General features: G+C 52.6%; 1 pseudogene; it reads right to left on the reverse strand.

The window, feature by feature from the left end:
- Positions 1 to 452: 452 nt before the first annotated feature.
- Positions 453 to 24,606, reverse strand: part of LOC132317437 (hydrocephalus-inducing protein homolog) — a 77,720-nt pseudogene continuing 53,566 nt past the window's right edge.

Consider the following 24,606-nt stretch of genomic DNA (forward strand, 5'->3'; position numbering starts at 1 on the left):
AGGGGTCCTCTTCTGCGGGGGAGCTTTCCAGCCACTCGTCCCCAAGCCTGTAGCGTTGCGTGGGTTTGTTGTGACCCAAGTGCAGGACCCGGCACTTGGCCTTGTTGAACCTCATACAATTGGCCTGGGCCCATCGATCCAGCCTGTCCAGATCCCTCTGCAGAACCTTCCGACCCTCCTGCCCAACTCGGTGTGGTGTGCAAACTTGCTGAGGGAGCACTCACCTTACTCTTCCTTCGTCACACTTACTCTTCCTTCTTTATGCTGACTCTTCCTTCTTTTTCCTTTTACCCCTTGTTTGAGAATTATGTAACTATACAGGGAGTTAGGGATATTCTATCACTTTTGTCTGCAACTAATAAAGGATTTCTATTGACTCTCCTGGTCCCTTGGTGTTAAGCTCGCCTTTATTTCTCTGCAGGGGATCACAAAACCAAAACAGAACTTGTCCTTTAACCCAGGGCTTTAGGACTCGGCTTGCCATAGAAGGTGCAGGTTTTCCTCTTGCCATTCATCATGGCACTGAAGTTGATGAGTGAGGCAGGGTAAGTGCTGGACTTGCTGAACACGGCTTTCGCTGTCACCCTTACTGGGATGATGGCAATGGTCTCGCCTCCTTCACAGATGCTGGGCTCAATCACCTGCAAACGGAGGAGGGGTTGGTAAATACAGCAGAGGACAGCCTCTATCTCTGTCCCCTGATGCCACCCCAAGTCCCCATCAGCTCACCCTCCCTGCTTAAATGCCTCCTCCAGAGCCAGAGCTTCAGCTCTGCTTAGGAAGCATCACAAATGGTTTCTGAAAGACTTGATTGCATATGGATGAGAGAGGATTCCCCAACTAAAGCCTTCCTTCCCGAAGACACAGGTCCTGCTTACACTCCCAAGACACGGTGTGCTAACACCGCCTGGCCCAGGCAGCTCACCTGGCACTGCAGCATGGGTTTGTCCTCAATGTTCATTTCCATCTTGGGGTGGAAGAGCAGCTGGACCTGCACGGGGTGCCCGGAGGCAGTCAGCACGCCCTTCTGCAGCTGGAGAGTGAAGTGGGATGCCAAGTCGCGTATGTCGGTATCCATGGTTTCCAGCTTGAAACTGGGGTGAAAGGGAAGGAACAGACCTCTGCAGTTAAAAATACCGGTGCCACCAGCACAGCCGGGACTTTGCATAGGACCATAAAAAGTAATACAAGGTAAAGGGTACAGCTCTGCTCGGGGAATCCCAGATCTTGACACAGAGAGCAGACAATCAGCACTGCTGTAAGCTAACTGACACCAAAGTTCTTCATTCCCTCCTTTCAAGAGTCTCATAAAGAGAAATGAGCTGACCCTCAAAGGCGGCAATGAATCTCAGCAGTGAGGGGCTTACATTTCAGGGTCTCTCCTTCTGGTTCCTGCTGAGCTGTGAAGAACTGCTGGTGCGTGGCTGGATGCTCTATTAAAGTATTTGAGATTAGAGAGCCCAGGTTTTGTATTTACTTGCACCATGAGGTAGCCAGCATGGGAACAGGTTCTAACCATGGACAGGAGAATGCAGGCCTGGGCAGGTGGTGGCACCATGCACTCATGGACCAGGCAGCTGGACCCACCTGCACGCAATCTCGTACTTCCCTTGGTTCTTCAGAGTCAGCACTTGCTTTGCATCATCCAGGACCTTAAGCATCCCAAAATCCACGCTGCCACCTGCACCTGCAGAAAACCTGCAGAGAGAGGTAAGAAATGGTGAGTATTTGTGAGCTGCTGCAGACTACACCAGGTGACAAGATACAGATTTGGAGTTCTCAGGTGGCACAAACCCCTTCTCGGCAAGTTTCCCTTCTGGGAAGTTTTCTCTAGCTACTTTGCTGCCCCTTCCCTTACTCAGAGAATATCTGCAGGGTTTAGCAGCTAAGGAGCTCGCTTTCCATCTCCTTGCTTCCAAGCACAGATCCAACCACTCTATGTGCCATGCCGAGCCTTCAGAAGTTGCCAACTGCTTGTTCACATCACTGTTGTTTCAAAGCCCCCAAATCCATCTGCACATGAAGTTGCACACTTCAAAGCTTGGAGGTGGGAGACTCAAGGCTCTCTCTGTGCCCTGACAGTGCTTCACTCCACGCAGCTTGGAGGATACGTGCGTTACGTATCCGTGCCACGCTTGCATGGTACCCCATCCCGTCCCAAGTGCTTTGGTTGCCCACCTGCCAAGGCAATGCCATGCACCCGGACTACTTGGCTTCGGGGGCATCCACTCACCTTTAGACATGCTGATGCTCAGAGCAACATCATACACCTCCGCAAGGATTTGGATATTTTCAATCTGAACGATCCCCAGCATGTTTTCTGCACCTGAAACCTGAGGTGGAAGCAAACAAACACTGCTTGGACCATTCTCCTCAATTCTTTTGCTAGACAATATACGAGGAGGCCTTGCCTCTGCCGGCTGCTTCCACCATGGCCTCCCCTGCTTGACAAGCATTTGTGGACTCCTAAGCTTTCCTAACCTGTTCATCTCATGGGCTGACCCAGGGAGATTCTGACACAGTAAGAAACCCTGTCAGCCCACCTCGGCACTCCTCTAGCAGCAGTGTTGCTGCTAAAGCGCCCTGGGAAGCAAGGCGATGTTAGAGCAACCACAAGAAGTGTGAGGTGTCCCAGAGCATTGACGACCAACCCTCTCCTCTTCAACCACCCAGCACCCTCACTGAAACACAGCCCCTAAACCATGGGGAACAAAATCCCAGGCTGAGAGTTTGTTGCTCTATGTTAAGAGCCCCAGACAGACTCCAGGATGGCTGCAGGGAGCACGCCCAAGTCTGGACAACCAAACGACAGCACTCAACCATGCACAGCAGCAAATTTATGCATGGGCTCCGGATGAAGCCTTGTAACCCAGACGTAAGCCATGCAGAGGCAGCACCTCTTCCTGAGGTGCTGTACAGCAGTACATCTCTTCCGGACTCCACAGAGTACTTGCCCTGTGAAGCTCAGCTACAAGAGCACCCTAGTAGTCACCTAGTTTCCAAAACGTTATCCTTCAGTGAGAGCTGCTTGCTGCTAAGGGCCTGGCCCCCGGCAATGCAGGTAGAAAGGAATCTCAGGAAGGCTCATCCTTTTGCCCTCTTGGCAGGGTACCCTTCAAGCACAGTCTCCCTCCCTAGGAGCACAGCGATCACTCTGCCCTGCTCTGCCAGGGAGGGCACAGTCCCCCTCACCTCTAGTCGGATCATCTTCTTAATGCTTAGAGCCTTCATGGCCTTGAAATAGAGATGCACACCAAATTCCGTGCGGGGAGCAACGATGCCCTCATCTTGTGACGTGGAGAAGTCCTCCCCGAGGTTTTCCAGCCCACTGACCCACCAGGCCACGGGCAGTGGGGTGCTGTTTTGCAGCACCAGGGTCTCGCTGTCCCTCCTGTAGAGACAAGAAGACACTCAGCACTGGTTGCTCGACGGTCATGCTAGCCTTGCAACTGAATGCAACTTGGAGTAGCCCTAGCCATGCGTATGAAACCATACTTTAATGGTTTCTCTATGTCACAAGTCTGAGAGGTGAGGTCCTTGGGGGGCAGCTTGGTGTTACAAGTGTATCCAACAGAAGGGAGATAAGGAGGAACAACTGGACTGCTCTGCAACCAGCAGACAAGATACAAATGCATCGAGATGCCCATGGCACAGCATTGCTGGGGGGCTATGGAGCTCGTGGCTGTTACAGGATATCGAAGCCAGCGAGGAATGGTGAGCAAGAGACTGGGAATTGCTGGGAGAAAAAGGGATGCTAGCCCAGCCAGCTGGGAAAAACCTCCCTGGCCTCTCCCTTGTCCCTGCCCCAGACTCTTCTCAGGATCCTACAGACTTCATATGCAAGAGTGCATTCAGGGCCCACAGGAGCAAAGATGGCACCAGGCTGCAGTGAAGTGATGGAGATGACAATGAAGTCCTCCACTGAGGCCCTGTTGCCACAACAGACATAAAATAGGTGAAGGGCTTTGCGTTATAACCTGTCCCATGTCTTTCTTCAGTGCCTTCCTCCTCCTCCTCCTCTCCACATTCAACTTTAGAGCCCACCTTGCTGGACTGGCTTTCATCAAGAATGGAGGAGGGAACGACTGAGTTATGGGATGAGATGGTGTGAACAATCCCAGCAGAGTGCTTTCCTCCTTGATCTGACAGAGACTGGACATCTTCAAAGTTTGCTGAGGAGGAAGGACATGGGGAGGGAAGAGGAGGGTGAATGTGGCCAGGCAATCTGCTCTTGCCATTCGTCACTTTGCACGGCCACGTGCAAAAGACGGAAAACTTCCCAAGACGAGAAACTCCCAAGGCAGAGTTTCCCTGCCCAGGCTGTCTCTGCCCTCAGAATTTTGAGCTTGTGCTTTTGTTACTGGGAAGGAGCGAATACAAAAGAGCTTGTGATATTAGACCTGGTTCTACCGGCTGAAGAACTCATCCAGTCCTACTCTTTGTGGATGAGGGACACAAGGGGATATCCTGATTATTCCCCCAGTCCATGGTAGGCAGATATGAGCTTGCTTAGACTGCACTCAGGGCTGGTAGAGGGTGCGCATTCCAAGCCACAGACTTTCACCCGGGAATTCCTCCACCAAGCTGGGGAACTGGTGGCTGCTAAAAGCATGGGCTTTCCATGGAGAATGAGGTCACGGAGAGCTCAGGGGAGGTGGGCTGGACTCCCTGCTGTGTCCACACTCAGGACAGCCAATGCCAAACCCTCACCGTTGTCCTGGCCTGCTGGTTCCCCAGTCTTGCGCTTTGCCTGCTCATCCTGCAGTCTTTTCTGGTCCTGATAGTACTCCAGCACCTCTGGGGGCAGCTTCTCACCCGGGGCGTGTGGAAGCAGCAAGAAGGTGGTGTGGCAAACGCAGTCCTTGAGCATCCGCAGGATCTGTGTGCGTAGGGAAGAGAAACCATAGACGGGATGTGTTTCTTCACCTCCATCCCATGAACAGACTCCCCAGCCAACCTATCTTCTCCCTCATTCCTTCCTCCCAACAACACAGACTATCCAACCCCGCCACAGCCTGCCAGCCCAGTTGGCTAACCCTCAAATGCCACCAGATTTTGCCCTGGGGACTGCCTCCATCTCCCCGGCACAAGCCTGGGAACGCTGGAGCCCTGTGGAGCTACAGGAGTATGCACATGGGGACCAGACCTTCCCTCCCACCTGCTCCTCAGCAAGTACTGCTGGTCGAACTCCAGCGAGTAAAACTCGATGGGGAACTCGCATGGGTTCTTCACCACCACCGTCCCCTCCGCCCCACGGCTGTACGGCAGCACCGCTCCCAGCTCGAGCACTGCGGGGCTCAACTCCAGATGTGGCTCCAGCCCCTGCCCCGAGACCTGCAGCTGGAGGGGCTGGCTGCTCTAGCAAATGTTAATCTTCAGCTCCTTCTGTAGGAATTCTGAAAAGAGAGAAGTGCAGAGAGCTCCTCCATGAAGTCCCAGGTGACAGGGCCTCAAATTCAACCCTTGCCCCAAGGTCAGGGATGTTACCAGTACCTCTAAGGTGAATGGAAAACAGATACTAACTTACAGCAGGGGCTACGGCACCTGCATGCTGGCTCTGAGTAATTGGGATGCATCCTGCTGTGAAGTGGAACTGCATATTTGGGGATCAGATGGATCTAAAACAGACTACCACATGTTTCCACCTAGTCAGTCATGAGGGAGCGCAATGCTCATAAGAAAGGTCCTCGTGGGTGGACTCAGCTCCCACAGGACTCAGGGGCTGCTTCACCTCCTTCTTCAGGGTTATGTTGCCCAGACACAGTCCTGGCAATGCTGCATCAGGCAAACGTCAGCTACATGAAGGAGGCAGAGGAGCTCTCACTGGCTAGAAATAAGGGTCTTCCTCTATGCTCAGGGCTTGGCTCTGGTTAAAGCCAGAGACAAGATGGTTACAGCCTGCAAGCACGCCCATGCAAGGAGGAAGATGAGGGGAAACAGGCAGATTTCCCCCCATGTGCTGAGAGGGAGCCACACCGCAGTGCCCTGATGCTCTCTGTGCCAGCTCCCCATTGGCATTTCAAAGCCCCTCTCAGAAGAGTGCGCTGCAGGGGAAACTGAGGCACCGTGGGTATGGGGCTTGCAGAAAGCTCCATGTGCAGGCAGACCTCATCTCCTCCTCCCTGTGCTGGGCTCTTGTTACCACACTGCCCTGCCACACCTCCTGGGGGTGACACCTGCCTATCTCACCTCTTCTGGGGGGGAAAGCCTGACTTGCACGTTGCAGTGCTGTCCTGGGGCCAGGGCTCCAGCCGAGGGCAGCACCTTGAAAACACAGGGCTTGGCCTTCGACTCCTGCAGCAGCTTCTGATGCACCCTCGCTGGCAAACGTTTGTCCACCTGAGCACAAAAAACAATTGTGGGAGGTCTCCCTGGTCTGCGAGAACAGACCCTCAGGTCCTGCAGTGCTCTGAGATACTGTCACGGTGCTGAGAGCATCCACATTCAAACCAGCCGCGGCCACCACTGGTCTAGAACTGGAGGGAAGACACATAGGCAGGGCAGGCAGATGGGGAGGCACTGTCCTTGGAGGAGGAATGGGGGAAGATGGCAGACAAGTGAAGCACCAGCTAGTGAACAGGTCCAGGCGAACCAGATTTGCTCGGTACTCTCTAAAGCTTCCTCAACGAGCTGTAGCCCAAGTGCTCAGGCAGCCACAGAGGCAGAAAAGGCAAGAGAGGCAAAGAAAACCCAACCAAGAAGTTAGGCGCTACACGTTGTCTGTGCTTTACCTTCTTAACAGGCTCATTCATGGTGATGAACCATTTACAGGGGACCTGGAGCTGATTGTGGAGCTGGGCGGTTTCTTCCTGGCACTGCCCACACTGGACAGCGGAGAACTCCAGTCTGTCCCTGGAGAGGCAGAGGGACGGCACAGTCACGTTGGCACGGAGGTGGACATGAAACGTGGGGCCTCTTGCTGCCTAGTGAAGGACAGAGCATCCAGCTGAGAGCCCAAGTGACATCTACTGCTGTCCCCAACCTGCTGCCTGCCCCAAAAGGTGGTGTGGGCACAGGGAGGCAAGGGACCGTGAGGTACCTTGATGGGCAGGAGCACGTCCACAGCTCCCAGTGGCAGATTGGCACTTGGTGAGTCGAAGCGCACTTCAAATGTCTTGGTCTTGCAGCAGGGCAGGTGCTTCACACGGTCCAGGTCTACGCTGAAACCTTGAACAGATGAAAATAAAGCAGCTGAGACACTCAAGCGACAGGAAATGTGTCACAAGCACGTTAAGGCCATACGGGTGTCCTGGCTGGTAGCTCTGTGAAGAAGAGGGCAGCTCTTTGCCTCTCTGGAGAAGCCTGCCACTCTTTCTCCCTTGCCACTGCTCAAGGAGAAAGGCTTTTCACAGCCAGAATCCAAGGTTCGCATGGTCAAAAGGAAACATAATAGCTGACGAGCACCGGTAATTCCTTTATCAGGCAACCCAGGGAAGGATGCGCAGACCTCTCCAAAGGAGAACTTCCAACTACAATTCCCACAGGCTGTGGCGCTCCCTGGAAAACAACTTAGAGGAGACACCTGACCATCCTTCAGACCCAGCCAGTCACTGTCTGATGGCACTGCAGCCTTACCTCAAGGCCTGTTTCGCAAGCCTATTTTAATACACCAGAGGCTGAACAGAAGTGCTGAGACATTATGAACTCTAAACCAAAGCACTTCCAAACCACCAAGGGGCCATCTGTTTGCAACGCAAACCCACTGCGTGCACAAAAACTCAGATGATGCTCACGGTAGCCAAGAGCAGAAGATGCTCAGAGGTGACCACAGTGATCAGCACATCCAGCCCCTGCAATCACATGTTAGGGCAGCCACAGGCAGGCCAGGTCTCTGAGCACTGCTGGCCAGGAGAACTCAGGCTCCAAAGCACCAAGCAGGGGGTACTGAGGACAAAGCTATACAAATAAGCACTCAGAAAAACTCCCCATGTCCAGTGGCTTAAGCTAATCTGTCAGAGGCAGCTCCTTCAAGCCCACGTGAAGTCTCCCCAGCACTGGTTACCTGTGTCACACAGGACACGTCCGTCGGCGTGAAAGGACACAGGGAACTGCTCGGTGTTGGTGATCTTCACGATGTGTGTGTGGATGTTCCTGAGAATGACATAGCCAAAGTCCAGGACATACTCCTCGGGCAGCTCAGCTCTGAAAGGAGGAGTAAGGAGCGCCCTTAAACCACAGCCTGGCTACGTTTCCAAGTGGATGGAAGATGCAAATAAAGTGGGTATTTCTGTATTTACTGCTGTAAAAACTCAACTCTAGCCAGTGAAACCCGAGCCTTACCACCTGGTAATAAGTCTCTGGTAAGTCACGGGGAGTGTAGGTCCAAGGCTTTTTCCGCTACCAGTGGGACCTTAACAAAAAATTCGTTTGTACTGCTCTGCAACCAGATCTGTCCCCAGAGGAGCACTGGTAAATGCAGTAATCCACACCTACAAGATTCATGGGAAGGTCCTTTGCCAGAGTAATCCCACTCACAAAAACACCTAAACAATCTGTTTTGCAGAGCCTCTTCCTCCTGAACTGGAGCCTACGGTGCCCGTCCCTCCTCATGAAGGAGAAAAGGAAGGACAAGTTACCTAGGCAAGCCCTGCAGTCCCACCAGCACCCAAGCCACCTGATGTAGGGCTTGTCAAGGCTTTGTCAACCTGTGCCGTTCCCTGCTCTTTTTGCTTAGTGGGATCTGTTAGTTGGAACAAAGACGCCAGCTTTGAGCTGCCTCTTTCAGAGCTGGTCAGCAGGGATGCTGTCTGTGCTGTTTGGATGGGCTTGATGGTCGGCACTGGACCCCCTCAGCTCCAAGAACAGAACCCATCATCGGTGGGGAGCTGAGTCCCCAGCTATTCCCAGCTCTGCAGGCACAAGGAGCTCTCAGGAGCAGGGGTGTGCCGCCGGGTGTTACCCTCGGGGTGCCTGGACATAGGGTACGGGAGTCCCCACTAACTTGAGAAGCCTCCGATGAGCACGCTGGTCAAAGACAGTGTCCTCAGAAGGACCGGAAGCGAGAGCTTTCTGCTGCTCCAGGGCGTGTTCCTCTATCAGCATCTGCTCCATTTGCATCTGCAGCCATGTGTCGAACTGAGGAAAGCAAAGACAGTGGCTGGTTAGCAAAGGCCCTTCCCAAGGGAGAGGCTTGTCTATGAAAGAGGATCCCACCCTGCTTTGTTGAGAGGGGCGATGGGGTCCTCCTGTCTCGCTGCTCAGTCTCTGTGACACCTCCTGCTCTCTTAGACAGGACCTTATCTGGGGGGAAATGAACTCCAGCATCTTTGCCTGTCCGGTCACTGTTATAAAAGCTGATCTGGCCAGACAAACAGACAGACAAGCCAGGAACCTTTCAGTGCTCCAAGTATTTGCCTGCCCCCAGCCACTGCCAAAGCAGCTTGGACAAAAGTTCTCTCCAAAACGGAACCACAACAAAGCTGGTGCCTTTTGGAGACGAACACTGACAGCACGGTCCCAGGGCGCAGTCAGGCTGCTGCTATGAAGCTCTGTAAACCTGGCAGGGCTTGGCGTGTGAGTCACAAACACCCCAGCAATGACCTGCATCTCCATTCACAGAGTACCATAAATTCAATGAGCATGGTCTTCAGGATCTCTCCCTGGGGTAGTCCGGAAGCTGGTGCATCTACAGGAGGGACAACTACCAGAGGTGGGCAGCCCCCGGGGCAACGCTGAGATGATGCGTGATCATGGCCAGATGCGGGCAGGGAGGTCCCAAGTGCCAGCAGGGTACCAGGAAGCCTGCTGCAGGGTGCAAGGGGCCCAAGTGACACGGCGGGAGGGTGGCACGTGACAAACGGGGCAGCAGCCATTCTCACCACGGTGCCCGAGTCGTTCGTGGGTGGCTCCACGGCTGCAGGCTCCCCCAGAACCACTGCTTCGACCCTCTGGCTGTCGTCTTCCACCTTTGCTGTCACCTTGGAGGATCTTCTCATACTTTTTGTTTCCTGAAGGAAGAAAACATCCACAAATAGAAGTGTGGGCGCAGCACCATGCCCACTTAAGCTGGGAAGTCCCACTCCCCCGATGCTGGCCTCTCCCAGAAACAAACTCCTCGAGCAATCTATGCAAAATGGATGCTGCTACTCCTCTCTGAATCCTGATGTTCACTCCCACCCATCTTGCGCCCCACAGAGGAGCATCTCATCCCCTGCAACGCGATGCAAAGCCAACCCTGACAAAATCCCTGCCAGCCCGCATTACAGCTTTCCCAAGCTTTTCTGTCTAGGCATCATCTTTGCAGGCCACCAACAGATATGCTGGCAAGCTCTGCAGGATGGTTCCCGGGGCAAAGCCCACATGGGCTCGTCTACTAGACACTCAGGAAGCAACCAGAGGGTTGAGTGTTGGTCTGACAGCCCTGAAACCTCCAGGCCTGGTGGAGATGGGTGGGAGCTGCCCTATGGGCATATGATATGACATGGGGGAAAAAGCCGGGGACCTACCTGGGGAGCAGACAGGCAGTGCTCACCTTTGGTGTTCTTGGGCAGGTCCAAGTAGGTCCTGGGAAAGATGCCCTCTCCTTTGAGGGAGATTTCTTTCGGCTCCAGGTGACCCACTTGGACCTGGAAAGTCCTGCAAAAGACTCCCGGCACTCCTGGCAGGTAGTAGACCTTCAGCACTTGCTCCTTGCCTGGTCCAATGTAACCCTGCAGGACACCAGAGAAGAGGGAGGAAATGTAAACCAAAGAGGGATTGGTGGAGGGATGGCTCAGACGATAGACACGCTGAGAAGAGAAGGCAGGTTCTCAAAGAGAAGAAAGCATCAGACAACATCGCCTTCTAGCTCTCTTCTACCCAAAAGCTCAAGTCTCCTACACCAGGATGCACTGTGTCCTTCAGAGGGCCTGTAGGGATGCATTCTCACAGCACAGACTACCCTCAGCATGAGCACACCTCTGCTAGCAAGAGCCAGACCGAAGAAATAAAAGCTCTTTTACCAGCTGCTGTGGAAGATGAGTGAACTGCCTGCACTCTCAGCAGACCCAGCAGCTCCTCTCACAGCATGTCAGTGGTTCCCAGGCTGCTGTCGAAGGGCCTCACCCCTTATTAACGACCCCAACCAAACATCTCCTGCCTGTGCGGTTACACCGAGGGTGCACGAGCCTATCTGGACTCACAATGACCTGCAAACATACATCTCTGGAAACGCAGGAGCAGAGACCAGGATGAGATCTCAGGAAGAAGGTGTTGCCAGGAAGGTCACCTCCTCTCCGGGCTTCCAGAAGGACTGTCCGATCCCCGGGCTGGGCTCACGCCAGCCAGGTCGAGAGCAAACTCAAGCAGATGGCAACATGGCTCGGGGTGACAGGACACAGCCGCAGCTTTCCTCGGCTCGCCCTCTGCACGCGGGGCTGGACCCTCAGCTCCCCGCTCCCCTCCACGCTGCAGGGACAAGCTCCTGAGCGGGACACATCCTGCCACTTGGTCCCCCGAGCCCTTATCCAGCGCACCACACAGCTGCAGCGAAAGCGAGCCCTGTCAAGCTGCCAGGGCCGACAATGCTGCTTACGGCAACAACTGCGCGGGTCTGAGCAGAGCTGTGTGTTGGGAAGCTCGCAGGAAGAGGGCATCTACAACGCTCTCCTAGGCAGCCTGACAAAGGGCCAGGGTTAATCGCTTGTGCTACCTCCGTACTCACCGTGCTGGGCACAACCAGGGGCACGCCGGGCAGAGGGCTGTTGGCAGTGGCCGCGCTGGGGCTGAGCACCGCGTAGGTGAAGCCCACCTTGCCGCTGTTCTGCAGGGTGACCTCTGCTTTGGTGACTTTGTTAAACAGCTGAAGAGAGGACAGAGGAGCGGGAAGTTACAGACACAGGCCTGATGCTGGGAATCTCCTTCCTCTTTCATTGGCTTGAAAGGAAATGAACACAGCACAGCAGCAGGGACCGCAGAGGACATATGGGCACTTGACTCTCCCGGGTTAACCCGGGGAGCCCACAGCCACAGAGTACCTCTTAGCCCGACACAGGAATAGATATTTACGGCAGCACGCAGAGGTGCAATAACAACCATGTAAAGACCAGTAACAAAGAAACGAGGGGATACAAGCCCTCTGCCCTTTAAGGTGTCATCCAACATCTAGCTGAAACAAAGAAGGAGGCATCGAGGCATTTCAGAGGAAAAGCCACCTGCATACAAGTACTTGCAAGCAAAATACCAGCAAAAAGGGAGACAGACAGTGCAACACATGCAGGGCCAACAGCTGGAAATATCTGTGGGGTTTTTAACCAAAAAGAAGTAAAGTGGGGATTATTCTGGGACATTCTCTCCAGCTTCAGTGACAGGAAGCCCAAGTTAACTTCCTCCCTGGTTTATTTTGTTGATTAATCGAGAGCACTGAAAAAGAGCATCTCCTTGCACCTCAGGCTTTAGGAGCGGATCAGTGGATGGATGTCTCAAGGCACGTCCCTCTGGAGATCACCGCTGGGATCCTGCCTGCCCCAGGAGGCAGCGTTAGGAACCTTGAAGAGGAGCAATTCCCAGCTTTGGGGGGGGATGGAGATGGCCATTAAAAACCACCTTGGATGCAGGACCTATCACTCAAAGGTTGTACAGCTGACAAAGTAGCTGGGAAGGGGAGAGACCCCTAGACCAAGGTCAGCAGCAACCCGCCGGTGATGGTTTTAAAGACCGCTGCCAAGAGAAGTGCGTGGTACCTTCAGCCCGCAGTCGATCTCCGTGGTGTCTAGGAGGTAGTCAATGAGCGAAGCCTCCCCACTCAGCGCGATCTCATAGGTCGGGCCTCCCTCCACCTTGCACAGTGCCGTGACGCTGGCCACGATGTTTGCGTGGCCAAAGAAGGTGAATGTGACCCGCTCGCTCTCGCCCGGCTGCAGCATACCGTACAGCGGCAGGATGTCAAAAACCTGGAGGGAGGGGAGGAGAGATCAAGATGTCAAGCATCCAAATTGATGCAGAAGAAGAGCCATGGCTTGAAGCAAAGGACAGACATGACTGGAGGGGCCTGCTCCTCAAACACAGGCAAAATCATCCTAATCTCATCCTGCATCCATGACACTTTCCACTGGAGAAACCATGGGAAAAATCTCCCATACTCACCAATTAATACATTCATTAATACACTACATCAAAGTAACTTGGGACGTCTCCTCTCTCCGATTTGCATGCTGCTCTCTCAAGATGCTGCAGCAAAATCTACTGCAAAAATTTCCTATCGACCACTTGATTAGTAAGAGCGGGACGAATAATGCCCTCCATAGGCGCCACACAGGTAACGTCCTTGGCCAACCCTACGACATGTCCTGCACGGCCTCTCCAATGACCGGTTGCTTCAGCAGTGCTGTGCGACGTGCTGGGAGGGCTGTGACGCCACTCTGTGAGCAGCGCCGAGGGCCACCAGTGGGAGCAGGGGCTACATAAGCAAGTCAGATTCCCACTTACCTCCTCCACTCCCAAGGTGAGGGGCTCTGCCTCCGTGAACGGCATCAACTCCTTGATCTTCACCCGGCTCTGAGTCTCCGCAGCACCCTCCATCTCTGCAGCACCTTCCAGCTCCGCAGCAGTGGATGACAGCAACTGGAAAACAAGCACCATGAGCTGCAGAAAGCAGCTGCCTGGTCTGGGTGAGACCACTCTGCTGCAGGCTCCACCACCTCACCAAGCCAGGAGCAGCTGAGATGGGACCTGGGCACAAATCAAGCACGGGTATGTCCATCGCGTCAGTTGAGCGTGGGTCCGAGCCCACCCACAGATGAGACACGGGCTCCATCTGCACTTCCTACACGCAAGCTTGCACGAGGAAGCTGCGTGCGCCCAGCACTGAGTCCTGGCAGAGACCTCAAGGGTACTTTGCACCCTCGTGCCAGCCTGGCTTTGCTCACTCCTGCCCGAGGAACACACCGAGAACCCCATGCCTTGACAGGTTAGGTTTTCTGTGACAAAAAGAGGAACACAACTGCAAGTGAGACGCATTAAAAACAGGAAAATGAGGACTTAGAAAGTGCTCAGCACAACTATCCCGTTTCAGATGGTGCTTAGGTTTCATCTCATGCACTCATCGGTGCTGGAGAGCTGAGGATCTCTGCTCGGTCATTCTTCTCCAACAGCACCTTCCTGAAGAAGGCAGCTGAGATGTTTTTCTGTCTTGCAGCAGCCAAGAGCTGGTATTGAACCTCAAAGGCACCATGTCTCAAGAGGAAACTCATCCCTGGACTTCTGACCGCTATTTATAAAAGAGGGCTTTGCGACTGCTCTTGACATTTAAGAACACCCCCTTGTTCACTAATGTGAAGAAGTGCTTTGTGCTGTGGCCGTGACTTCAGCAGAATCTGCAAGAATATTTACAGGACATCCTTAGACCTAATCAGAGGCTCTATCTCCCCAGTAGATAAAGCACTGGGGAGGGAAGAGTTTTCTCTCGTCTCGATGCTCTTTCTGTTGTCTCTACGTTTTCAAGCTTAGCAAAGCTTTGTCAAGTGTATATTCCCAAAGATGCTAACCCACATCTTTCCTAGGCCTGTGGTCTCCCACCTCCCCAGGGAGGTTATATGGCGATTGCCTTGATAGAGTGACACAAGCAGAAGACCAAACTGCAATCTAGAAGCATCCTTTGAATTCAGAAGAATCCTTTGAAGCAATTTTGGATCCTACTTAGCCACGTCCACTTGTATTTCCCTGGTTTACTTCCCATGCATACATGTCAACAGAGCACAAAATAAAGATCTTTTCATGCTTCTATCCAAAAAACATTCAGCCACACTATTCTTTACGTCTACAGCGTATAATTTCTCCTGATTCAGAAAAAATGTGCAGAGTTACAACATTAAAACTGCTGATATTTGGATGTAAGCATGTGCAGGTCCCCTCCTTGAACTTAATGTCAACGCTGGCACTTTCAGAGCCTCTCGGGCTCTCTTACATCCTTTTCCACGGCCCTAGGAGCAGCCTCTGTCCCACACGATGCACAACAACATGCCAGCTCCCACTAGTACCAAGGTCAAGCTCCAAAGCAGCAAGCTTCACCAGGAAGGTCAGCACATCAAAGGCAACTTTGTCTGCAAAGCCTTCTTTTATAAAAAGTCATCTCTGCGGCCATCACTGCAACACGGGCTCTTGGGGGAAGGCAGAAGCGTGAAAGTGGGTGGCTCCAGCTGGGCTTGAGAAGGTGCTACATGCAGATCAGTACTTGGCACAGCTTGAGACAGAAAGGAAACTGAAAGCCCTCACATCATGATGCAGATACAAGCCTCCTTTGATGTTGTAAACAAAAAAACCCAAAACCAAACAAAAAACAAAAAAATCCCAAACCCAACATAAGTCAGGAGAATCTGAGTGGCCTTCTCCAAGCAAAACTGTCCTATTTCTCCCTCCCCAGAAGCCCCGCGTCCAGCCGCTGGCCCTGCTGCCCAGCCCGCTCTCAGGGCATGTGGCAGCAGGGCAGCAAAAAGGGAGGTTGGCACGAGCACGGCTTTTCAGTGGAAAGCTGGGGGAGGCAACACAGATGGTAGGCAGAGAAGAAAATCTACCTTTGCTTCCAGGGAGTCATCTCCAACTGCTGGCTCTTGGGCAGGATCCCCCACTGCTGCCAGGGCTTCGGCTGGCTCCTCCGCACCCCCGTCCCTGGAGCTGCTCTCTGCAGATGCTGAGCGCGCCGACCGGCCTCCCTCCTTCTTAGGTGGTTGGGCTTTGATGAAAAATTTAGGTGCTGGAGGGCTGAACCTGGAAAAGAACGTAACTTTGGTCACAGACCTGCAGTGGGAGGAAGGGGAGCCTGCACCAGCGGCCCCTTGGCAGGATGCGGCCCCTGGCTGGGCACTGGTGGTGTGAGCTCAGTGATGGGTCTGACCCAGCAGCTCCGAAACCAGGATGGAGCAGGACAATGCTTGGGGCTGCCCAGGGACGATGCTGGTATAGTGGCTGTGCAGGCAGCTGGCAACTGGCTGCAAGGAGAAATGGAAGAGGACAGAGGGGAATGGCTTGTAGGGAGGTGAAAAGTGCAGCAGAAAAGGAGAAGAGACACAAACTGTGCAAAAAGGTGAGGCTGAGATGCAAAGGGGCAGATCTGGACCGCGATGAGCCAGTACAGACCCACCGGTGCCCTCCTGAAAGCACCCACCACCACGGACCATGTCTTCCTCACCCAGAGGGCCAAAGCAAGAAATTTTGCAGCTCTACTACACCTTTATCCTGAATATTTCCCCTGATAATTACCCGCAGCCACAGGTCACTACGAGCAAGCAGCGATGCTGGTGGCTTTCTCAAAGCACCATCAGGCAGGAGCAGGGGTGGAGCCCGCAGCCTGCTGTGCCCGGACCGGACAGAGCCCAGCACCGCTCGGGGCACCCACGGAGCCCAGCGTGGGACACCCTCGCACGCGCACAGCAACACGGAAAGACACGTCAAACAATTCCAAGCAGGGGCTCGCAATTAAGCAGCCCATTGATCCCTGATGAGTGCCAAAGCAGCAGCGATTAGTACTTTGGGGAAGGAAGCTCTGGCCATTTTTAATCAATATACAACAAACGTCGATGACATCATTCAGCTCCCTGCTGTGCCGCAGGTATTCCCCGATCCCAGAACAATGGCTCCAACAGCACCTCGCGCTAAAAGGGCAGCAGCTCTGCTGAAAGAAGGTTGGAACCGATGTGGCATTTACCGATGGCGTGGTTACCTCCCCAGCAGTTTCTAAAAGCAAACTGGTTGAGGACCAATTTGGCAAATGATTCAGCAAAGCAGTTCAACGGCTCGTTTTACAAACAGAGCTGAGTTTATGGTTTGACCAACATCTCTCAGGAAAAAGTACATGGTATAACTTTTTCAAATGTTCCCAGGTGACTCAGATTATGTTCCCTGTTTCAAATCGCACAGTAACTCTGCTCCTATTTCTAATGCCACGCACTCGAACCATGCCTGCCTGTCACTGTGCCTATTTGCAAGTGTTCCCCATAGGCAAACAAGGCAGATTTTTTTACAGCAGCCTGGGTGCTTCATTCCCAGCTGGGAATTTGGTGCCTTTAATGACACGCTCCCAAATGAATATTTCTCTTTAGCTTTGTAGCTTGTTATTTAAGGCTGGTTTTCTTTTCTGCATTAGAGGCTCTGCTCTTCACAACCCCCAGGAGGTCTCACCTGACTTGGCCTTCCTGCAACCACATGCAAGAACAAGGCTTGGCCCAGGCGACCTTCCCCAAGCAGGGACCGATGAGCAGCGGTGCTATCACCCCTCCCCAGCCCTCCCTCTGCCTCCTGCTGGGACCCCATGGGGGACCCCAAAGACGACCGCGGCACTGTCTGCGTGGAAGAACAAACCAGGACTGGAGGGGACGAAGGCGTTCGCTTGCCCCTGCAGAGCGTCGCCCATCTCCAGGCCCATCTGCACAACCTTCACTCCTCTCATCCGAGGCACCTTAATATGTGTTGGGGTGCACCAATGGGCGACCAAACTGCTCAACACCTCCAGCAGCCACGATCTTGGGCATCTACATAAGGATGAAATAAATTCAGCTCAGCTGCAACAGCAGTGCCTCTGGGCAGCCTGCAGCTGAACACTACTTCTCCTGGGTGGTAAGGGAGATGCCTGCAGCATGGGAGTACAAATATCCAGGGCCAGGAGCACCTTGAAGCCCTCCAGCTACGCACCAGGCCGCGCACCAGTTCGGCGCATGAGCCTGGCCATCATCACAGTGGCTGTCCCAAAACTGCTACCTGTGATCCACCCTAGCAAGGAAATGAAACTGCGGCTCTTAGAGCGCTTCTGATGAATACTGCGGGTTAATAACAACTCCTGAGAGTTGTTAGTAACAACTCCAGCTCCTTTGCAGAGCCCCATGAAATCTCCCTGTGAGCTGAAGTCCTCCCCAAGCTGCTCTGCTGTACAGAGCTGAAGGATTCCCCTCTCTTTGCCCCTGCCTGCCTCCCTCTCCAAGTCAGGAGATGTAGATTTATGGTGATACCTCCTCAACATCCCAAAGTCCTCACCCGAGCTGTTTGAACACAGGGGCCATACTCTCTTAACACAATTGCTACTTGGTTTTTGAGTGGGCAAAGACAATCCACCTGCTTCTGCGAGCAGCACGGCAATCTGTCAGAGTTCAAGGATCGTCCGGGCAATGTTCTTAGGCATATGGTTTAGTTTTAGGTAGTCCTGCGAGGAGGAGTTGGACTCAATGGTCCTTACAGGTCCCTTCCAACTTGAGTTATTCTATGATTCTGTGAATCAATGCTCCTGTGCAGCTACGAGGGCAGAAGGAATGGCAGTTCTTCACACTGTGGCTATTTTCAGGGATAAAGAGATGGGCCAGCTGGATGAGAGATTATTTTTTTTTTTTCACAGGGACCTTTAACAGAGTCTATCGCAGCACAGAGTGGCTCCTCACCTACAGCACATGGAGCTGGTGGCTGTGGCCAAAGAAATCATTGGCAAAGAAACCACTGAGGACCAAAACACTGGCTTTGGCCACCTGACTTTGAGAGGAACAGCACGCATTGCTTCTACTCCACGCTGGGACAACCTCCTGCCTCCTCAGTGATACAACAGGAAAACAGAGCACTGGCACATGCCAGACAGATCCCGCCCTTTCTGAAAAAGAAATGTGTGATGATGTCTTGGGAAACGATCTCCCTGACTGGTACTCTCCTCATCTGCCTTAAAAAAATAAATTAAAAAAAAAAAAATCAACATTTTGTTTCATAAACAGTAAAGCTCTGCGGAGACGGGGCCTTGAGCAGCAGCCCAGGGGCAATTAAAGCATGAGCCATCCCGGCAGCACAGGCATAATGGCATTTATAGGGAGAGGGATGCCGTTTGCAGTGCAAAGGTACCGCGGGTTCCCACTGTGTGCCTTGGGTAATGAAGACATTCAGAAAGCAAAGAGAGAAGTTGGCTGCTCCCCAGGTTCCCTAGCTGAACACTGCTGGCAGAGCAAGAAGTCACCTTCCAACCAGCGTTTGCTGGCCAGCTGTAAAACCAGAAGGCAACCCCCGTCCAACCGCAGCCCACTCAGGGCGTGGATGACACATGGACATCTCCCACGTTTTGTCCTGATGGCACAGGACAAAGCCAGGGAGAGAATCAGCTGCCTGACAGCACCTCAGGGGGGATGTGCAGCGCTTTTCACCCAAGCAATGGGTTCTCCTTCACCTCCCTTGCCCTAAATCCACTCCTCCAACTCCCTGGGGCTGCTCCCCCATCTGCCAGGGCAAAGGAAAGCTCTCGGGGTCTGTCACCCTCATACAAAGGAGGAGGCTGAGCCTCAGAAAACACAAGCGTAATACTTGAAGTGATTCCCACGCAGCCGTTCTGGGCTCCAACCTCCATCGCGATGGCCCAGGTAAAAGTCCTCCAGGTGCTCAACAGTGAAACCGTTGGTCAGAAGCCCCGGGGCAGCAGAAGCTGTCTCAAACCTGCAGCTTCCCAGCAAATGAGCTGGGAAAAAGCAGTGTCGTGCTGGAAGGCACAGAGCTGGAGGGTACGTGGTGAGGGTCACCATGCTGAAGGTGAACGCAGAGAAGCAGCAAGCTTACAGACATGTTTCAAATAGGAAATCATCACCCTCCAACCTTTGTTCTGATAAAGCATCACTGTACACACCTAGTATATGGGTTTATGTCTCTAATACAGACTTGGTAACAACATATGCTCACTCACTCCTGGCTCCAAACCCCTCCTTGGCACTCACTGTATTTACTTCTCATCCTTTCTGGAGGGGAACAGGTCGCAAATTTCCCCAAGTCTCCCTTGCTTCAGCTCCCCAGTGCCTCTGTCCACAAGTACAGAGCCTCTCCGTAAGCCGCTCACGGCAGCCGGACTGCCACCCCAGAAGTGAAGCCTTCCTGGCACCCAGCCCTTGCTCCAAGAGACTTCGTCTCCAAGAAAGAAGAGGCCACTTCTCTGTTACACCGAGCAAACCGCTTCTCGGCTGCTGCCAAACCACACGCAGCTGAAGGACTTCTTCAGCAGCACATTTCCATCACGACTCAGTCCTCCTTTTCTAAGTTACCCATGGGATTGAAGCAGGAGAAAGAGCACCCATAGAGCTACCAAAGCCCAAAACATACTGCCCCAAGGAGCTGATAGCACTGGGGGGTGAGAAGGGGGTATGCTCTACTGTCACCCATCCCAGACTCCCCAGCAGCAGGGGCACGGTGGATGTATGCATTTCTGATGTATATTCTCGCTGCTCATGTTGCTACCTCTCCCCTCTGGTTGCTGACAGAGCACTGCTGTCAGATTTTTGCCTTGCCCGGTTTCTCACTCTCTACGTTTTCCATCTTCCTTGTTATAAAAACATCAGCAAAGCAAAAAACTCATTAAATATAACACAGACTTGGGGTTGTGGGGTTTTTTTGTCACTACCAAGGCTGGGATCTGGCTCGCAGGGTCCCTGCAGGGCAACCTGCCAAGGGACATGCACAGAGAGAGGGCAGCGACATGAGGAATTCCTAATGATATAGGAAGATCCACTTGGGAGGAGATAAGGCTGCTGGTTTGTTCAAAACAAATTGGCTGAAAAAATCCTGGATGGAAAGGGAAGAGTCATCTTCTACATGTTTAGCCCAACAATCCCTTTCCCCAAAGAATCTACTGGCAATTCATTACGCTGGATTTGTAGCCAAGACGCTCCCACTCTCCAGAGACGTCGGATCAACACACGGAGGGGACCTGACATGTGCCATGGAGGTGCACAGCTCCTGTTGATCCACCCTGGCACACGGACCGCATGGCGTGTGTTAGCTCTATCCCAGGGAGGGAACATGTCTCGCGTGAAGGGGACGAAGAGGTGATGCAGGAACAGCAATGCTCAAAGGAAATGACAAGGCATGGATCCTTAATAAAGGATGGAAACTCTAGAGAACAGCTAAGTTTGGGGAGGAGCCTTTGGCAGCCTTTGTCACAGGTCTCTAAGAAAAGCCTTGTATAGCCCTTGGATTTAATGTCTTCCTTTTGATGGGAATCCCAAAGCTGAGGAGCTGGGTACTGCCCTTAGAAAGGGGAACAAATCTGCATTTCAGGAAGAAACCTTTAAGATAAGAAAGATGAGGAAACGTTTGAAATTGACTCCAGATCTATTATCTCCTGCTGGGCCATTCTGGAGGTCCTTTCCAACACTGCAGAAAACATCTTGGTGCAAAGGCTTAACTTGGCTTTGAGCTATCAAAGGTCCAAGAGGTAAGGAGAGCCTATTCCTACTCTGTCTCTAACCACATAGAAGAAGAGTAACCAGGAGAGAGTCATGGCTCAGCCGTGTCAGAGAAGGGGCATGGGTTGGCATGAGTTCGGCAAGTCCAACCACACAGCAACGGTTGGACTGTGTTGCTTATATGATTGCTCTGCTCAAAGAAGCAGCAGTGACTGAAGAGTAAGGAGGAAAAAATGGGTTGAACAATTAGAAGAAAAAAAAAAAAAGATCTAAGCACACAGCATCCCTTCCAGGCAGAGAAACAACACTCTTCTCTCCTGTCCAAAATAAACATGTGTGTCTGATTGATGCTGCTGGGAGTCTCTGATGATTGGCTCCAGCAAGGTTAGATGTATGGATGGTTAAATTCTATTGATCTCACCTTCGTGAGACCTGATGTTTGATTCCCTCAGTGTCAGACTGAGTGACCTTGATCTGACAATCTAGAATACCAACAGTGCTTAATGTGGACCAGAAATAGTATCTGACATGTTGTCCTTCTGCAGGGCTCTTCATGAGCAATTTGAGGTGTTAATAGCTTGGAGACAGTCTTCATTTCCAGCTCTGCCACAGAGGATCACATTGCGTCTGCTGAGGGACCCGGAGAGAGTACATTACTGCATAACCAACATGCAGAGCAGAAAAGGGAGCTGTCGTAACGTCCACAGCGCTAACGAGCCAGCAAAGGGGCTATGCCCAACCCTGTGGAGCCAAGGCTGCTATCCTGCCAGATGCTTTGGACCCTCAACTGCTACCAACTCAGCAGAGCTGGGTGACTCTGCATCCACTGGAAGAACGAGCACCTGCAGGCTCAGGTCCAGCAAAGCCCATTTAGGTGGAGACCGGGGTTATCAAAAGCTGAAAACTGAGTCAGCATTCACATTTCCAAAAACCTAAACTGGTTCTAAAAAAAGAAGAGGCAAGATCAACAGGCAACCAGCCAACAAGTGGGCCCAGAGGAAATTAATTCCACACAGCTTCACTCTGTTTGTTTCTCTTATTATAAAACACATGCATTGTTCTATCATCAAAGTTAGATTTTCCCTTTAGCTGGTAATTAAACCCTAATCTAATTTACCAGGGGATGACAGGGGCCTCCAAGCTGAGCTTACAGCCCTGCTCCTCTTCCCCTGCCCATCTCCCTCCACCTGCTTTTGCAGACTTTCCTCTGCATTTTAGGGTCTGTTCTTGAAGGTGCCATGCATCAAGAAGGGCCTCACTAAAGACTTCTTCTTGTTGCTTGGCAAGACCCAGCTGTGAATGGGCTACCCCAATGCCCAGGTCTTCTCCCCCAAGCCCTCCTCATAGCCATAGCTAATTTCCACTTCCCAATAGGTCGTCTCCTCTGAGACAGATCCCAATGCCCTAAACAAAACTGTTTATTGATGATCTCTAGTATTTCTAATAGCAGCACTTCAATGCACAATGGCTAACTTTGCTCGGTTTCCTAGGGCATTATGGAAAAACCATTTGCTACTGTAATCAAAACTGCCCAGACTAGACTTTTGTACTATGTAGAGAGGCCACAGCATGAGGAACTGCTAGAAACGTGTTTATAGACGTGCTCCGGCAATACTGCCAGATTGGCTTGGAAACCACAGACCAGCGCTGGGTGGCCCTGCTCCCAGGGGATGTTCAGACAAGTCCTCCCACCAACATCTACAGCTGTACCCAAAGCTGCAGCAGAACCTGCCATTTCGCTGTAAAACACTAAAGAGCTGTTTGGTGAATGTGACGTGCAGTTGAGCAGATGAAAACTCACTTCACCAAGGTGGTGTTTGCCTCAGGCCACGAAGATCTGAGAAAGCAGCTTTCCATACCAGCTTTCCTTCCCAGGGGAACCATTACAGGGGCTATGGTAAAGCAGCAGCAAGAGACTGGGGCAGCGGCACATCGTTCTGGTGGCAGTGCCTGTGTAAGTTTTTCGTATGGCATGACAACAAATAGGGTTGGCAGGGAAGGAAGAGAGCTCCCATTACAGATCTGCTTCTCCAAGTGCCTAAGCATGGCTTTGTAGCTCCAGAGACAAAGCAGGATTCTAGGTTACGGGCTATGCAAAAAGTGTTGGTAGCGTCTTACAGTCCCAGATTGGCTGGAGAATGCTGCCTCTTTCCCAGCATCAAACTGGTGGAGATCACCTATTCCCTGCGCATCTAGCCTGACCACAGCTGGTAGGTGTTCTTTCCACAAAGGAAAGTTGAAAGCAATTTGTCAGATGCCAGGCAAACAGCTTGGTCTTTGCAAAGTACAAACAGGACACCGGGAAGAAGAGCTTCAAGGAGAGGGTGGAGGCACACATACCTCATCTGGTTCACGTGGCTGTCCATCAGGAAGGACCAGTGGTACCGGACAGGAAGTGGGCTGCAGTTTGTCATCTTGACGTAACGCACAGCTTCGGTGTCATTCAAGAGGCACCCAAAGTCCACGGCCATGGTCGGGAAATGGAGGTTGGGGAAGTAGACTTCTCCCCGAACGGTGACCTGCTCCTCCTGAGGGTGCTCGAGAAAGCGTATCTTCAGAGCCTTCTCTGCTACCCAGGTATTCAAACCCTCTTCATAAGCAGGGTTAAATCTGATGGAGAGATGAAGTTCCTCTCCTATCTCCAGCTTCATGGGCTGCAAGGAGATGAAGAGTATTAACCACCAGTGTGATGAAGTCCCAAGGTCTGACGGCATGAAAATGTAAATATTCAACGTGTGACCCCAACGTGGCCTTCTCAGTTCATCCTTCCTTTTCTTTACAGTGGGGACCTGCCCACAAGCACCACAACACTCTGGTCTGAGACTATCTCAGGCTCATGCCTCTGGGCTCTGCATCAGTACAAGAGGGAAAGAAAGACTGTCCTCCTGAATTCTGGACCCACAGAAGCTATATGCTAAATACATAACTAAACCAGCACTCTGGCAAGCCCGGGCCTTTTGCCCTGACTCCAGAGGAACATCTTTTTCCTCACAGCACAAGCGCAACGGCATTGCAGCCTCACCCTTGCAGGTGCTAGTCACTGGCACGGCACAGAAATGGTGGCCGTGCCTACCACAACACGTTTAGCAGAGTCCATACCCAACACCTTCCACCAACAACGGGGCAGGTGCCAGGGAGGGGCTGGAGGAGCATCCTCAGCCTTCCTGAAAGCAGGGCTGCCCTTGAAGGGAGCAAGCTGCTCTTGAGGTTATCCAAGGATGGCTGCTGGAGAGCTAGGATGGTTTCCAGGAGACACCTTTACTACGTGGCGTGCCCAGACCTAGTTGCACGCTCCCCTCTCCTCATGGCTTAGAGCCAGGACATATTTCCCCAATTCAGATGATATTTCGTTTCCTTCAGCAACTCGTTTCAAATCTGATTTAGTTCAGGCCAGTCTACTGCTGATTCTAAAGAATAAACCTCTCTACCAGAGGACCTCCCAACAGAAGCGCACCACCACACTCCTCCCTCTTCAAACCCCACCAGCACCAAGGTCCACGGCTGC

This window comes from Gavia stellata, chromosome 8, assembly GCF_030936135.1.
Source record: "Gavia stellata isolate bGavSte3 chromosome 8, bGavSte3.hap2, whole genome shotgun sequence".
Classification (NCBI taxonomy): domain Eukaryota; kingdom Metazoa; phylum Chordata; class Aves; order Gaviiformes; family Gaviidae; genus Gavia; species Gavia stellata.